The following is a 16,377-nucleotide window of genomic DNA, read 5'->3' as shown; positions in this document are numbered from 1 at the left end:
AGGAAATAGTGTGACGTCAGAATTGCGGTAGCTTTTTTTTTCGTGTGTCCGGATGCATATCTAAGCTTGGTGCATGAAAACGCTTAGCCGCACAGCCCAGGTGCATGCTTACTCACAAGTAAGCCCCGTTGTGGTTATGAGAATTTATTATTGCATTTCATTCTATCATCTATCTATCTATATCTATCTATCTATCTATCTATCTATCTATATCTATCTATCTATCTATCTATCTATCATCTATCTATCTATCACGTTTAAATAACGAAGTATATAAACCAGTGGCGTAGCGTGGGTTGTCAGCACCCGGGGCAAAGCAAGTAATTTGCGCCCCCTAGCCCATGGATTTTAGCAGGGGCCAGAGAGCTGCAAGTACGAGCGCGCCCCCCCCCCCATGTTGCGGCCGGTGCGGCCGGCCCCCCCTGCACCCCCACGCTACGCCACTGATATAAACATTAACTGGAATGTGGCGAGAGAGGGAGGGACGGAGGGAGAGGAAAAACTACGACTCCCGTGATGCTCTCTGCCTCGGCTTGCCGCAGTCGAGCGAGCCTGCGGCTGCGGAGTATATAAAAGCAGGCATGGCTCGAGCCCGGGCAGTGGGAGGGAGGTGGGCAGGGCGCGCGTTTGCCTGGTGCGCGGCGAGAGTTCGTCTCCTCCGGAGCTGCTGCTTGGGCGGCGCTCGGCCGCCGGGGTCCGGCAGGAGGGGCTTGGCGGTTGGTGGAGGGGACCTCTCGGCGCCTCCTCGATGCGAGCCGAGCCGCTTCGGGATCCCGAGAGCGGGCTGCTTCTTCCAGCCTCCTTCTCTCCCGGGTGCGTGGATGCGCCGGGAGCTGCTCTCGCTCTTTTGGGGCTGGCCCGGAGAGAGACAGAGAGCGCGCGCCTCGCCGGGCACAAATCGCGGGGGATCGTGCGCATTTCTCGGCTGGCTCCTGCAGGTCGGCAGTACCCCTAAACCCCGAGTGTCTGCCAAGGATGGGATGCGGGTTATTATGGCCCCCACGACCTGGACGCATCTTCCCCGTTGGACAAGGAAGGACCTCGCTGCGTTGGATTTATGCCTCTGGGATGTTCAAGCATCGCCCTTCCGGGGAGAGGGCATCTGCTGGAGGCGAGGGAAGATGCTGGCAAGAACACCTGGGAGAACCTGGCCCCTTGGTCTCCCTTGGGCCTGGATTATTGTGGGACCTCTGCCTGGCAACGATGGTTTTTGCGCACCCCGGTTGGGCTTGGGCACCTTTGCCTGACGCAAAATCCGGTGCGTTTTGGAGCTGATCTGCTTGGTGCCCTCTCCGTCCCCGCCTTCATATTTGGAATATAATTCTTGCTGCGCTTTTCGCGGCAGCCCCTCTCCACATGGGGGATGCTCTCCAGGTAAGTTTCCTGTTTGCCGTCGAATGCTTTGGATTCTCTGGGAAGCGGTGGCGTGAGGATGAGGGGCAGCTGGTGCTCTTCGTCTTGGCATCTCGGCTCCAACGTGGATGATGGAGCGCTTTCTGTTATTATTGGTTTTTCAACAGTTCTGCCGGTGATTGTTTTACATGCACCACCAATGTGTATGGATGTACGTGATGCTCTTAAGGAGACATCGCCAAACTGGGAATAATAAGCGGGCGAATCCCCAGCACTGTGATGAGGGTGAGCGTAAAAATCATTCCCCTTTCTCTCCCTATCGCGTTCCAGGAAGTTTCGCTTTATTATCGCTTTGCATTCAGGGCCCGTTACTTGAAGGCTTGTATTAGCGAGGGAACAGCGCCTACCCACCGCAGGGAAGCTCCAGGCAGCCCGCAATCCGGTGAGATGGAGCCGCGAATGAATACAGACGAGCCTTGCGCGCGCTGACTGGTGCAATTCTGGGGTGTTTTGCATGGGGGTGTCGAGAAAAAGCGGCGAGGCGAGCGAGTCATGTAGGAAATGGCATCTGGGGAGAGGAAGTACATTATGTGCCTGGCGGTGGGTGTGAGGATGAAACGCACCTGTCCTTTGGGGAAAGTCCTGTGCAATGTGTATGGCTTATCCGTGCACGTAATTCAAAAGTGTTCATCTGTTTTGGGGGAGGGAGAACCTTGCATAATATTTCCTTCTTCCCTTCTTCCTTGTTTTTCAAAAATAAGATCTAATAAAAAGCATGCGTGTACTGGAGTTGCTGGAACGGTCATGTCCTGTTATGCAGGCGAGCGAGCCCAGTGGCTTGATCACAAAGCCTTGCAGTTCTTCCGTAGATGCACACATGCAATGCTTTGTCTGCTTGTTCCCCCAACACAAATTTTGGTTGTGCCTCCTTTTCCAACATGGGTTGTTGTTTTTTCAGTCTCCTGTGCCTCCTTATTTTGTCCCTGGGGGCACAGGTGATGTTAACCTTGCTCTGTAACTTAATATTGAGTCCTTCATCTGTGTAAATGGGCTCTAATGGTTTGCTTTAGGCTGCTCTCTTCTATATAATCAGCCTTTGTTTTCATTAGGGTAGCCAACATGCTCTTTGTTTTTCTTCCTTCCTGGGTGCCTCTCTGATCTCGGGAGTTTCTTCCCACTAGGACATATTTCATGCACCCTCTAGCCAGGGTGTGCAAAGCTAGAATTCCCTCCTCAGCCTTCCTCTGTGTTTCAGTGACTCACCTGCCCAAGAGGCAGAGGCAGTTTATCTTGTTCCCTGACAGCACTACTAGCTCCATAGTGAGGTTTACCGACCCCTACGCTTGTACTGGGATGCTACACACTGCCTCACCACCGCAGCCTTTTTATAGAGCTCTTGTGGGAACTGGTGCAATCTTGTCGCCCATGAATCTTATTTATGGCAAGAATGCCTAAACCACATTTCTTAGCTTGACAAGGATCTTGGATCGAATGTCTCTTTTGCACTGCTTCCCTTCCTTTCACCATCACCTGTGCCTGTTCTTGCTTCTGGGAGCACATTAGCGAAACCTGATTTGAATGATCTTATAGGAGCGATTTGCTCCCAAGGCAGCTCCAAATGTCCGTTAGATATGCATAAACATGTTTTAGTCTCTTGCAGTGGTGTGAATGCATTTCCGTCCTCTCAGATTTTTTTACATTTGTCGTCTCCCAAGACAGAGCATTTATGTTTTCAGTGGTGGTGGTGAAGTCAGTAGAGCTGACTGGCAGGAAGGTCATAGGAGGTTAGATACAAGGAAGAACATCCGAATCATTCAAGGTAGATGCATGGTTTACTTTGTATGGCAGACAGCTCATCCAACTCTCAAAGCTCACATGTCTGAGATTTCAGCCTCTGCAGGAATGCACTCATTTGGAAGTGTGTAGACCACCTTGAAGGAAAGGTGGTGTAGAAATGTAGTAAAAAAATAAAAGGGTCTGTGTTGTCAGTGTAATCTTTTAGGCAATTCCAGCATGATAGTTTCCTTTCCATCACTGTACTAATTTTGGGGGGGATTGGAACATCATTTCTTGTATTTCAACTGCAACCTTATAGTGAAAATGAATGAGGCTCACGTTCCCACACAAGTACTTGAGCAATGGAAATCAACGTTAAAGAAACTGTAGGATCATCTCTGTGTGTTTCATCAGGAGGAAGATGAAACTTCTGGCAGAGCTATGATGGTCTTTGCCTTGGTATGGTGATTTGGGCAAGCTAACATCATTTAAAAAAAAATGGGATCCAGTGGTGACACTGGAACTTGCACATTGTTGCAGTTTGTGCGATGTAACCATTAGCTTGTTGTGTTAATCACAACAACAAAATTCTATGTTTGAGCAGATGCATACAGCAGAAGCGGAATGTCTAACTCTGAATATACATTCATTCATCTGCATATTCTAATAAATATGCATTCATTAAGATGTATATTGCAGTAAAGGTTTATCATCCATACATGGTTCTGTAGCAGAAATCTCTCTCTCTCTCTCTCTCTCTCTCTCTCTCTCTCTCTCACACACACACACACACACACACACACGTTTATAGATGCAATCTTTCTCATGGGAATTCGAGTGGTATCAGTTTTATTTCCTTCTTGTCTGTGAATTCCATTCATTCTGACATTGTAGAAGCCTTTCTGCATGTGTGTGCATGCTCATAACCTCACGTCAACTCTCGGTGAAATATATTATCTCCTTTCTTATTTTGCTTCTGTAAATAAAGGCTACACCCCTCTGGTCCTGTGTTGGACAATTACAAAGGGATTGGGGCAAATCTTTTTCTAAAACAGCTAACATAAAGTATGTTCTGGAAATGACGCATGAGATAACTCTGCAATAAGCAAGAAGCGAATCTTCTGGACTTTAGCCTGGGTGCTGTGTTTAATCTCTCCCCTTTTCAAATGGGTGTATCATACAAAGTATGGTGTTATGATTTAGCAACCATCACTTGGGTTCAGCAACATTTCTGGACAGTAATGTCTTGCTATCCCACCAGCCTGGGGTAGTTTTAAGAAAGGTAATCAACAGCCCTGTAAGCACTTGGGAGAATATACCCCAAAGCAGTGCTGTTTTTCTAGAAAAAGAGGTGCTGGCACTCACAATGAACACCTTCCTTGTTCTCTTATAAGGGCAATGACTCCCACCTGAGAGGTGCTGGAACTGAGTTCAGGTGAGTTCCGGCTGGAAAAAAAGCCCTGCGCCCCCAAATGAATATTCAGGTAACTTGAGAAAATAAAGAAAGCCAAAAAACCAAACAATCCCCAAAACACTTTCTCTCCATTTATTTTTGTTGCTATTGCTCATTTTCTTCCCTAATGTAGCCCTCATAATGCAAGCTTTGTTCTAGTTCCATTCATCTCCTCGCCACCCCAATTCAGCCTACAAATGTGTGTGTGACTAGAAGGACACCCTTCCATAACTGCAATATGCAGTGCTGTTGGTCATAGAATGGTAGGGTTGGTAAGGAATGTTGGAAATGTAAAGAAAAGGAAGGGAATTTTTATCACATGTGGTGGAAGTGCAGTAAGGTAAAAGCTTACTGGGACAGTGGTACCTCGGGTTACAGACGCTTCAGGTTACAGACTCCGCTAACTCAGAAATAGTACCTCAGGTTAAGAACTTTGCTTCAGGATGAGAACAGAAATTGTGCTCTGGCGGCGTGGCGGCAGCAGGAGGCCCCATTAGCTAAAGTGGTGCTTCAGGTTAAGAACGGACCTCCGAAACGAATTAAGTATCGTATTTTTCGCTCTATAAGACGTACTTAACTCGAGGTACCACTGTAATGCATTAAAGATAATATACAAAAGTACATTTGTTAAAAAACCAGAAGCATTTTTATTGGGGATAATAGGTGAGGAAATCCTGAAGAAAGACCAAAGGCTGTTCAGGTATGCAACAACGGCAGCAAGGACTTTATTAGCTCAAAAATGGAAGAAACAGGAGTTCCCAGCGATTCAAGAGTGGCAAATGAAGATGATTGAATATGCAGAGTTGGCAAAGTTGACCGGGAAAATCTGAAACCAGCGGGTTCAAACATTCCAAAAAGACTGGAGTAAATTTATATGACATTTGAAGGATAATTGTAAACGTTCAACAACATTAGCAGGACTGACTTAAGAAACTTATAATGTTGAGGTTATGTACTTTTTGACATCTTTATTTAAAATTTGATAATTCAGATGGATATAATGTAAACAGGAAAAAATAGAAATACTGTGAAATAGAAATAATTTAGGTAACCATGAGGTGGGAGGGAGGGAAGTCGCTAGCTCTTTTGAGCAAATAACAAGGCAAAAAATATAAAAGTACTGTAATAATAGATAATGTAAAATTCAATAAATATAATGGGGGGGAATAGAACTGTAGAGTTGGAAGAGACCACGGGGGTCATCTAGTCCATCACCCCTGCAATGCAGGAATCTTTTTGCCTAGTTGGTGGCATTGAACCCATAACCCTGAGATTAAGAGTGTCATGCTCTACCAATTGAGCTATCCCAGAATAATAATAATAATAATAATAATAATAATAATAATAATAATAAATAATAATAATAAATTTTAATTTATATCCCGCCCTCCCCAGCCGAAGCTGGGCTCAGGGCGGCTAACAGTCAAAATAATCCAACGTTCTAAAAACATTTCATTATAAAAATTAATTAAAATCAAATTGATGGCAACCATTAAGCAAAATTCTGTGCAGATTGCCAGAGGAGGGGGTCAGGCTGTGCCCTGACCAAAGGCCTGGTGGAACAGCTCTGTCTTGCAGGCCCTGCGGAAAGATGTCAGGTCCCGCAGGGAAGAAGAAGAGGAGTTTGGATTTGATATCCCGCTTTATCACCACCCTAAGGAGTCTCAAAGCAGCTAACATTCTCCTTTCCCTCCCTCCCCCACAACAAACACTCTGTGAGGTGAGTGGGGCTGAGAGACTTCGGAGAGGTGTGACTAGCCCAAGGTCACCCAGCAGCTGCATGTGGAGGAGCGGAGATGCAAACCCGGTTCACCAGATTACTAGTCTATCGCTCTTAACCACTACACCACACTGACTCAGAAGAAGAGGGATTAATGTCCTTAACTCATTTCATGTGCACAAAGCCTCTGTCCGTTTGGGACAAGACCTGACTAAGATTCTATGCTCTTCTCGAGCCAGAAATGGCTGTTCCAGAAGCTGTTCCAGAGCCTTGCCCTAACCTGCTTCTTAAAATATATCCCCTTAGCAATATTTGCAGAAATGGAAATGAGCAATTTTGGCATTTGATTAAGTATATGTCGTGCAAATTGCACATGAAGCTGCAAATGGTTCATTAGCATTTCATAGATCTGTTTGGGGTTTGCTTACATAGATTTGAAAACCAAACAGATGTTGACATTGTCATGGGAAAGTCTTTCTTAACTCTGTTTAGGAAAAAAATGTTATGGGTGAAGCAGCTGAAGAGATAGAAAGTAAGCAAAGCAATGTTTGTTAAGCAAACTTTCATACAAAGAGGAAGCTTCTGAGTTATGTGGTGCTTTTAATCACAAAACTATCAGATATCCTTGGTTGATTTTAGGTGTCTCTTTGATGCACAACACAATGTTACATAGTAAAATCCTTGGCCCTTGTTTCCTGTTGTGAAGAAATTGACTTTTTAATGTGTCCAATTGTGTTGAGTTAAAGGAAATACAGAAAAGCTTTTTGGAGGATCTTGTTTTTATCTGTGAAAGTTTTGGGTCTTTGGAGCTACTTCAAACACTGTTTCCTATACAAAAGGCACTTTTGATAATCACATTCACACAACAAAACAGAGCTGTGTCCGGATTGTGGGAAAGCTGCAAATGTTCTCTAGATAGGAAGCTAGACCTATCTAAAACTTGTTCTACAATACAGGCATTCTAGAGTGTTGCCTCTTCATCCATGCGCATCTGGAAGAAATCTGTGCAGAGGGATTCCTAACAGTTTAAGTGACAAACTGCAGTACAAGGAGAAATGTTAGACCTGCAGTGTGAATTATATAGATAAACGAAGTCAAGGAGTACTGCCATGTATAGCTGTTCAGTAGAGTTGTGGAAAAATGGACGATCCTTGTGTCCTTTTCCCAATTTGCCTTTTAAGATTCTAGAACAGGGATGATCAAAGTTGTGCAATTTTATTTTATTTTACTAGATCAGTGAGATTCATAAGCCAGGTTTTTGTCTGAATTTAAGGATCCAGAGCCCAGAGATTTGCTCTGAGCACTAGAATTTAATTTGAACTCAATGGCCTTCCTCACAAAATTTTGTTGCTGTCATTGATAAACTAATAATAATAATAATAATAATAATAATAATAATAATAATAATAATAATAAATAAATAATTTATTATTTATACCCCACCCATTTGGCTGGGTTTCCACAGCCACTCTAGGCGGCTTCCAACAAAAGATTAAAAATACATTAAACGTAAGACATTAAGTGGGAGCCAGACCCTTGCCCATCTTCTTCAGATCATCCAGAGACCTTCTGCCCATCCAATCTAGAACATCACTGCTGTTCTTGACTTTTATCCATAATGCTGTTTGGGGGCTTCATGAGGAATTGGCTTCTGGTTCCATATGTCTGGGATGGGGAACCTGTAGCCATCCAGATCTTGCTGGACTACAGATCCCAGCATCCTTTGTCATGGGTTTCCCATGCTGCACACCTGTAGTGCATTGGTTAGGCTGGTGCTGTCATTGCCACTATCTGTCACAGGCACATAATGTTGGAGTGAAGCATTTTAGCCAAGCAGTGCTGAAAACAAATGCTGTGTCTTGAACAACTTCCACAACTTGCCCCTGCTGATTCTTGCTCCTTTCTCTTTCTTTTAAACCCTGTTTGCACTATACATTTAAAGCAGTATCGTACTTTGGGGTCCCCCCCGATAATCCTGTGGACTGTTGTTTGTTAAGGATTCTGAGAGTTGTTTGGAAACCCCCATTCCCCTCACAGAGCTACAATACCAGAGTGGTTTAATAGTCAACTCCTCTCCCAGGGAACTGTGGAAATTGTAGCTCTGTGAGCGCAAGAGGGCTCTTCTTGTTAGCATCTAGAGGTCATCCTTGGTCTAGAGTAGACCAACCTAGCCAGGTGCCTTAGAAAGTACCTCCCTGGCCTGGCTGTGGATTGGACAGAAGGCAGTTGATTGGCAGGGGAAGTCATTTTCTGGCAGGTTCCAGGCCTAATACAGATGGATGCCAACATCAGCTCCTTTTCTGTATGTCTCTTGTAAAGACATGAACACCTTTGCAAGGGTGTGAAGACATCTCCTTCCCATCAGTGCCCCCTGGTGTGTACAGAAGCAGAAAGCAGGCTGATGTGAACAGCTGGGGAGGAAGAGAGATGAAATTCAGGTGGGGGAAACAACTTCACTGTGCTGTGATGCGAACACACCCTTTTCTCCTGCCGTAAAAGGTGCTTGCTGTGGATTGCGACCTGTATTCCATACTGCCTCCCTGGTGCTCTGGCCATAATATCGTACTGGTAATCCCACACAGGGGATGAGATGGGGAAAATGAGTCCCTGACTTTGAGTTTGTGCGTCGCTGCCAGTTTGCTCCATTCTCCAAATCCACTCCTCAATCACGTAAATTAATTAATTTTAGCATAAGACATTAGATATTTGGGGAGTTGCTTGTCCTGGATTTTACTCATAGAAGACCCATTGACATTAATGTGAATCATTAACATTAAAACTTAGTTGAATGCCACCCATTATATTTCCCCCCTTTTAGAAACAGCCAAAGGGGGGCGGGAGGCTTGTGTGCTTTGTGTGTGGTCTAACTTTTAGAAAAGAAATGAAACTTTCAGAATAATTTGGTGAGAGTTTCATCCATGCATGGAAGCAGGTTCCCCATGCAGGTGTATTGTGATCTACCTTTGGACCTTGCTTGAATTGTCTGGATGCTGCTGCTTCTGCCTCTGGGGTTGTAGGATTCTTAGCAGCTTTTAGCCAAAGCATCAAATGACTAAAATCAGATGACTACTGTAATTCAATTTGTAAGTTACCGTATTTTTCGCTCTATAAGACGCACCAGACCACCAGACACACCTAGTTTTTGGAGGAGGAAACAAGAAAAAAAATATTCTGAATCTCAGAAGCCAGAACAGCAAGAGGGATCGCTGCGCAGTGAAAGCAGTAATCCCTCTTGCTGTTCTGACTTCTGGGATAGCTGCACAGCCTGCATTCACTCCATAACACACACACACATTTCCCCTTACTTTTTAGGAGGGAAAAAGTGAGTCTTATAGAGCAAAAAATACGGTAATAAAGTCATGGATCCAAGGGGGGGGGGTGAACGGGACAAAATGTATAACATAGTAAGAGGAATGGGCAACTAGAGCAAGTGGAGAAACAGACAATCACAGCACACTGGTTCTGTTCCAGTATCCAGCTGTCAGATTCCAAGGCAATGCATAGTTTGTTCACAGTAATTTCTCCATCACTGAATGTGTTCTGACAATAGACAGAATTAGCTGGAATACAGACTGTTTTTTCCCCTTTTCCCCAACTGTGGCAGCTGGTATATTTTGTATCACAATAAAGGTTTTATCATCCAGCTTTGGCAATCTCTCTTAGACCTGAACTTCACATTCCATTGCAATGTTTTCACTGCGCTTTCAGATGTACACGTAGAAGCTTAAACATTCAGCATTCAATATGTTTCTTTAGAAAAGCATAGCTGTCCTTGTTTGGTTTCTTTCTCAAGTCTGGGACAAGCAAAAGCACCTTTTAATTGTGAAGGAACAGTGGTGTTCATGGGAAGCGTTCACAATAACCCTCTTTCTCATTCTTGCTTGACTTAAATCTGGTATGAGAATTTGTACCTACATCTCCATGGTCCAAGTTGGACACTTTGTTCATTGCACTACACCAGTTATTACATTACTAATATATATATATATTTATTTATTGCATTTATTATGCCTGCTTTTTTCAAGCTGCTCCATGGGGTATTCGTGATTCTTTTTTCCAAAGAGCCTTTGAGATAAACATTGAATCTGTAACCTATCTTAGAGTCACCCTGGTTGAGTGGAGATTTCAACCTGTTTGTTCCTAGCCCAAGGATAGGGAATCTGCAACCCTCCAGATGTGGGCTGCAATATCCATCATCCCTGATCTGTGGCCATGCTGGCTGAATCTGATGGGAGTTGGACTCCAACAACATCTGGAGGGGAACCCCCCACTCTCGTCCCTGCATTACACTATCCCTAAATATACACTCATCTTTCTGGCAGGTTAATTTTCAATTGTCAGGATTTCATATCACATTTATGAATGTACTATATGGCCATGCACTCTGTAGCTTCTAAACAAAGTCGATCAGCTTCCCTAGTAGCTAGAGGTGAGGGATGACCTCTTGACTGCCTCCTGGGATGTCCTGTACTGTGCATCTTTTCAGTACATTGTTCAGGATACCTGATGATGGCTCATTCCTGAAAAGTATAATCTCTCCAGTTATCTTTTGAGTTACCTTTACTCACCTGTTAGGGTTACTTCAGATCACACACCTATAAGCATTTTATTCAAGGCTTGCTTGGGTAGCCTTTGACATTGATAGTCGGTACTATATGGTAAGAACTGTCTCTCATATTTGTGATTGAGTGCATGTAATTCACAGAATCATATAATTGTAGAGTTGGAAGGGACCCTGAGGATCATTTAGTGCAACCCCTTGCAATGCAGGAATATTCATCCTCATATGGGGATTGAACCTGCAACCTTGGCATTATCAACACCATGCACTAACCAACTGAGCTATCCAGTCGGCTATTATTATTGAATATTTCTGAACGATGTGTGTTTGCTTTCCAAAGTAAAAATATGTGGACTATGATAAATCTAATCTAGGAAGGCAGAAACCTGTTGCGCTCCAGATGTTGCTGGACTACAACTCCCATCATCCCGGACCATCAGGTCATGCTGGCTGAGGCTTATTGGAGTTGTAGTCCAATAGCAACTGAAGGTGCACACAGATTCACCATCGTTGCTGTAACCCAGTGTTTCCCAAACTTGGGTCTCCAGCTGTTTTTGGACTACAGTTCCCTTTATCCCTGACCACTGGTCCTGCTAGCTAGGGATGATGGGAGTTGTGGTCCCAAAACATCTGGAGGGCTGAGTTTGGGAAATCGTGCTCTAACCTGTTAGACAACTAGTTTATCTAGGCTGCTACTTCATAAAAATGAGCGCCAGTATTTAGAGGAGGTAGAGCTGGAATTTATAGTCAAATCTCAGTTTAAGGTTAGGTGCAGATCATGGTTCAAAGGGGCCTAGACAGTGTACTCCTAAATCTCAATCCTTGCCATAACCTAGTCGGTTTCCAGTGGCATTCACTGTGCCAATCACCAGTACACTGCCACAGGACAGTAATGGTTGGGTTTTTGTTTTGTTTTTTTACAAAAAAAAATATTGTACTGGCCCAAGAAATGTTGCTGCTTGAAGTGGAGCCCAAATGTCAGCACTCTGAAACATCACCCTGTACCATTCAAGCAGCCGTTCTTGCCTTCATCTATTCTCCCTTCTCACATTCAAAGGTAGCAGTCTTGTGCACACTTACCTGAGAGTAGAACTTATTTTTTGAGCAGATCAGCACAGGATTTTGCTATATATTTCTTCACGCCCACACTCCTGTTCCATCTCTCTCCCTGAAAGTTGCCAAAGTCGCTTGCCAGATGTCGGCGGGACTCCAGCTCTCATCAGCCCCCACCCAACGTGGCCAAAGGTCAGGGATGATGAGGGCTGGAGTCTAGCAACATGGCCCGAAGGTTAGACACCCCTGATTTCAGAGGGAACTTTGCGACACAATAGGCCTATTCTGGCATTATACTAATGGATGAAACCAATGGAGGAGGGGAGCTGTGCCAGCTAGCTTCACACTGATGCTGTGTAGACAACACCTGCAGTAAGAGAGAGGGAGCTTCATGCATACAGTTCTGCAGGTTTTTGTGTGTCTGAATAGCTTCAGTGTGATCTGGAACCTGAATGTACCTGAATGTGGTACTAAGTCAATGTGTGCACCATTAGGGGAATGGCTCCACCTTACCTGTGTTGATATAGCATTATTATTATTATTATTATTATTATTATTATTATTATTATTATTTAAAATTGATATACTGCCCTTCATCCAAAAATCTCAGGGCAGTTCACAACATTAAAATACAAGGGGGAAAGCACAGAATAAACAGTTAAACAAAAGCAAAACACATTCAGAAGGCCATAGAATATTCATCAGCCAAAGGCCTGGTTGAAAAGGGACATTTCTATAATTATTATTTTCTTGCTGCCCTTTGAAGCAGAGAATCCCCTTAGTTCCAGTGAGGGCTCAGAGAAGCAAAGTAGGAACATGCCCTATACCAAAATCAGTCCACTGGTCAGTTATTGAGCTAGATGGACATTGGTGGAGGAATGGGGGGGTGGGGGGAGCGCATCGCCCCCGGCACCATCGGGGAGGGGGATACCATCGTGGCTGCCCCCCTGACGCATGCCGTGCACCCTCCAACCGCGCCGGCGCCACGCCTCCACGGGTGGTGTCCCACGCCCCTGCAGGCAGTGAGCCACACCCCCAGGACACGCATCACGCCCCCCCCAATGTGCGCCATGCCCCTGCGGGTGACGTGCCACGCCCCCTGGGATGCACACCAGCCACGCCTCCACCTCCTCCACCATGCCAATGGATGAACTAACTGGCATCAATCTCCAGGCTAGGAGGATAGGGCTCATATGTCCCACTTACTCTTTGTGGAAACATTTGGGTGGGATGTAGGAGAAGCTGCAACATCAGTCAGTAGAGCATGAGACTCTCAATCTCATGTTGGGCAAAAGATTGTTGCACTGCGGGAGGTTGGACTTGATGAACCGCGGTGGTCCGTTCCAGCTCTACATGCAAAGCTGGATAGCTCAGTTGGCTAGAGCGTGGTGCTGATAATACCAAGGTTGCAGGTTTGATTCCCGTAAGGGAGAGCTGCGTATCCCTGCATTGCAGGGGGTTGGACTAGATGATCCTAAGGGTCCCTTCCAACTCTATGAATCTATATCTATATCTAATTCTGTGATTCTATAGTGCACTTTCCTATCATTGTAATGCTTGTGTTTGTGTGTGAAACAGAGAGAGATGGTAACAGATTTAGCTGTTGGGAACTAGATATGCTAGGTTAAGCTTTTTTCTCTGTGGAAGCAGGGACCATCCCAAACTGGAGAAACTTTTACCTCCAACTGGGAGTCCAAGCCATCTCCTCTTCAAATTCGTACGTAATCTAGGGAAACGTAAGTGCCTTCTTCAGCTGAAAGGGTTGTGGGGTCCACCTGTCTTGTTTTAGCATTGGAGGACAATATTTGATTAGCCCACAGCTGGAAGTGGGATTATTTCTCTGTTAACATTTTCCCAGAGCCCTCTCAGCCAGCTTCTTATAGATTTCAAGTAGGCTCGGTTTTTAAAGAAAGTAGTTTCTCCTGGACACACAAACAGAGGGGCTGGGTGGGTGGGTGGGGGGAGGATGGTAGAAAACCCTCTGCTTAGAGTCATGAATGAAACTCTTTCTTTTCCACCTACTCCCCCGCCACCGGCCACCCGAACCTCATTTAATGCTTCCTAAAAATGTATGGTGTGGGGAGGCCCCTTTTATAACTTATTCAATTGTTCCTTGAAGAAAAGGAGGAGAAATCCTTCTAAAAGGAGGGGAATGTGTCCCCCCACTCCCAGTCAGCACTGGGGGTCTTTAAGGCCTTGCTCTATTGTGAGTCCAGGACAGAGACCCTTCTGTGAGGGCCGGTTGGGATCTCTTCACCAGATCCCCCCCTCCCGCCTCATCTCAACAAGCCCCCATTCTCTTCTGAAGAGGGTCCCTCTGTCTAACGCCAAGTAACTCTCAGGGGAGCATTTATCCTCGGGCACTTTCCTCACAAAGCTCACTGGAGTGTCAAATAAACTCGTTCAGACCTGCAAAAGAGAGGACAGAGGGTGCCGGTGGCTGGGGGGGGGGGGGGGAGGAAGAGAGGGGAAGGGAGAGAAACACACACAAAACCCCCTTTATTTTCACCCCTGCAGGGAAACAAATACAGACTTTGTGCTGGAGAGTAGCAATCTTAACAAAACAGAGTAGTGTGTGTACTAATATCCCAATAATGGAATGGTTGGTTACGCTCCCCTGTACGATAGCAGTGGATAAATTTGTCGGACAAGCCATAAATCAAGACTTCTTTCTTTGTGTAGCTTGTTGGCAAGGCTGAGCAAAGATTGCGGCTGCCACCACAGAGGTGGCTTGTGTGTTATGTGAATTGAGTGTTATCTGTTTTATTTGGGGAAGAGGGAGCTGGAAAATGACTTGCAGCTTTAGCGTGTCTTTTTTTCCCCTCCTAGCCCCCGGCAACCCCACCCAAAACCTGATGGAGAGAAGGACTCTGGAGTCAAAATTCGCCGTCTACCTTTTTACACTGAAGTATGCTATATGGTGGGACGCGGGTGGCGCTGTGGGTTAAACCACAGAGCCTAGGACTTGCCGATCAGAAGGTCAGCGGTTTGAATCCCTGCGACGGGGTGAGCTCCTGTTGCTCGGTCCCTGCTCCTGCCCACCTAGCAGTTCGGAAGCACGTCGAAGTGCAAGTAGATAAATAGGTACCGCTCTGGTGGGAAGGTAAACGGCTTTTCTGTGCATTGCTCTGGTTTGCCAGAAACGGCTTAGTCATGCTGGCCACATGACCCGGAAGCTGTCTGCAGGCAAACACCGGCTCCTGGTGAGTGATAGGAATACAGTGGTACCTCAGGTTAAGTACTTAATTCGTTCCAGAGGTCCGTACTTAACCTGAAACTGTTCTTAACCTGAAGCACCACTTTAGCTAATGGGGCCTCCTGCTGCTGCCGTGCCGCCAGAGCCTGATTTCTATTCTCATCCTGAAGCAAAGTTCTTAACCTGAAGCACTATTTCTGGGTTAGTGGAGTCTGTAACCTGAAGTGTATGTAACCTGAAGCGTATGTAACCTGTACTTCCTTGGGTTTATTTCTTCTTCCAGTATGGGTGATCTCTTCGTTTTTAGTGGGGGAAAGGTGTTTGTGCGTACCATAAACTGGGCTAATATCGCCGGTGTGTGTATTTGTGCTGTGTATTTGGGCACTTTGAGAAGGGAGGCGGCTTTGTCTTTTACATTAGTTCCTCCCTTCTCACAAGAAGAAGCTGCCTCGAAGTGACTTTACAAACCCGTAAAGTACAAATCCGGCAAATCGGTAATTTGAAATCCAAATATCTGGGAAAATGCAATCTAAACGGAACAAAATTCCCCAAAGTGCTCATCCGATAATAACTATAAAGAGGGCGCTTCCTACCCCACCCTGCTACCCGCCACCCGACAAGGCCTGTGTGAAACGAAAGAATCAGGTTTGCCTCCACTCTATGGTCCACTGCATGTAGCAGGTAGGGTTGGATAGGAGAATAACTGATCCTCTCTGCATGCCCCAAAAAACGAACAAGTCCCTTCCCTGCTTCCCCGTGACATTGGGCTGAGAGTGGGGATCATGACAGCTTTGTTGTGGGGCACTATCCCTCACCAGAGGAGGGATCAGGGTGGCAGCAACCAGTTGGTGATGGCAGGAAGTGGTTGTATTTATGGGAGAGTCCCTGGTCAGGAAGAAGGCAAAGAGGTTGCTCCAAAACTTCACTGCGTCATGACATCGTAAGTATTGTGTGGATGGACTAGGAAGGATTGGCTTAGTTGTGTTCTGAAGCTCGACTCTGGCTCCTTTAGCCTGTGCTTTTCTTCAGGTAGCTCTGTTGAAGCCTGATGACTGATTATTTGATTTCTGTACCAGTTAATATGTTAAAAATATATCCAAGCAGTCTGAAGAAAAGCAACAACCACAACAAATATGTTACAAAAATACAGTGACATATAAAAATGTTACATTAGTACCAAGTTAATAATATACAGTGGTACCTTGGTTTACAGACGCTTCAGGTTACAGACTCTGCTAACCTGGAAGTAGTACAGTGGTGCCTCG

General features: G+C 45.3%; 1 long non-coding RNA gene across 1 annotated transcript in view; it reads left to right on the top strand.

The window, feature by feature from the left end:
- The first annotated feature begins 616 nt into the window (after positions 1-616).
- The window catches only part of LOC309526649, a 108,800-nt gene continuing 93,039 nt past the window's right edge, over positions 617-16,377 (top strand). The window contains exon 1 of the long non-coding RNA XR_014216786.1: positions 617-1,374. This is a non-coding gene — a long non-coding RNA (uncharacterized lncRNA). The remainder of the gene's footprint in view (positions 1,375-16,377) is intronic.

Source organism: Podarcis vaucheri (genome assembly GCF_965113315.1).
Source record: "Podarcis vaucheri genome assembly, chromosome: 2".
Taxonomy (NCBI): domain Eukaryota; kingdom Metazoa; phylum Chordata; class Lepidosauria; order Squamata; family Lacertidae; genus Podarcis; species Podarcis vaucheri.
This window is presented reverse-complemented; position numbering and strand designations above follow the sequence as displayed.